A 1,395-nucleotide genomic window follows, 5' to 3' on the forward strand; every position below is an offset into this window, starting at 1 on the left:
ACAGTGTAGGACATGATGCATATAATTATTGGATTAGAAACAGAGAGACAAAACAAGGTGGTGGAGTTATGTTCCTGACTAAGAAAGATATAAACGTGAGGAGTGTCACATATGGAAAGAATACAGTAGAGATGATTATGATGGAAGTGGAAGACAGAGATAAGAAGAGCAGAAAGTTTGTGATCAATTATGTGCCTCCAAAAACAGCTTCGTGGGAAGAGAGTGAACATAAAAGTATGTTAGAAGACACAAGGATAATGTCAAATAAGATAATGGTAGATGGAGGAAGAATAGTTATGATGGGCCACTTTAATTGCAAAGAAGTCTGCTGGGAAGAGATGGCAGTAAAGGGTGGAGACGACTCATGGGGAAATGTTCTACTCGAGATGATTATTGACCATACAATGACACAATGGATACAAGAGAACACTAGGTATAGAAATGAAGAAAAACCATCAAGACTAGACCTAATAATCACATCTGAACCTGAAATAGTGGAAAAGATTGAATATAAGACACCAATAAGTAAAAGTGACCACATATTGATTGAACTGGAACTTAACGAGGAAAAATATATGAAAAGAAGTTAGCAATATAGAAAAGGAAGAATGATGTACGAAAAAACAAATTTTGATTAAATAAGAGAGTTCTTTCAGAAAGAAAACTGGGAAAGAATATACAAAGAAGAAACAACAGTGGAAAAGAAATGGAATATTTTGACAAAAATTTATTAAAAAAAACAAGAATAAGAATATGTAAAGTGCTGGTACAACAAAAGTTGTAGGGAGTTAAAAGACAAAAGAGATAAAGCCTGGACCAAATGGAAGAAAGACAAAAGACCTTAAAGATGGAAAATATATACTTGTTATAGAAATGAATATGTACAAGTGTGCAGAGAGAAAAAGAGAAAATATGAAAAAGATGTCATTGAAAAATGAAAAGATCAACCAAAACTATTTTACAGATTTATAAACAACAAACTGAAAAACAAACAAGATTTGGAGAAATTAAGACAAGGAGGAGTTGAATACACAGCGGAAATAGAAATGGCAGAAATTATGAACAAGCATTTTAAATCAGTGTTTACATGGGCGAACATACAACCTGGAGAGATTGAATGGGAAGAGAAAGTCCCCCCTATAAAAGAAATAGAAGTAACAAAGAGTTAAATAATGAAACACTTGAGTAATCTTGATGTCAGAAAATCGCATGGACCAGATCAAATAGCAAACTGGATTTTGAAAGAATGCAGGAATGAACTGGCAGACAAAATACATAGCATAATAAACAGTTCTTTAAAAGAAGGAAAAGTTCCAAAAGATTGGAAAAACAAAAACAAATATAGTACCTATATATAAAGGGGGAAATAAAGGAGACCCTGCCAACTATAGACCA

The sequence above is a fragment of the Oratosquilla oratoria genome, chromosome 8 (assembly GCF_046742065.1).
Source record: "Oratosquilla oratoria isolate Oo_2021 chromosome 8, ASM4674206v1, whole genome shotgun sequence".
Taxonomy (NCBI): Eukaryota; Metazoa; Arthropoda; class Malacostraca; order Stomatopoda; family Squillidae; genus Oratosquilla; species Oratosquilla oratoria.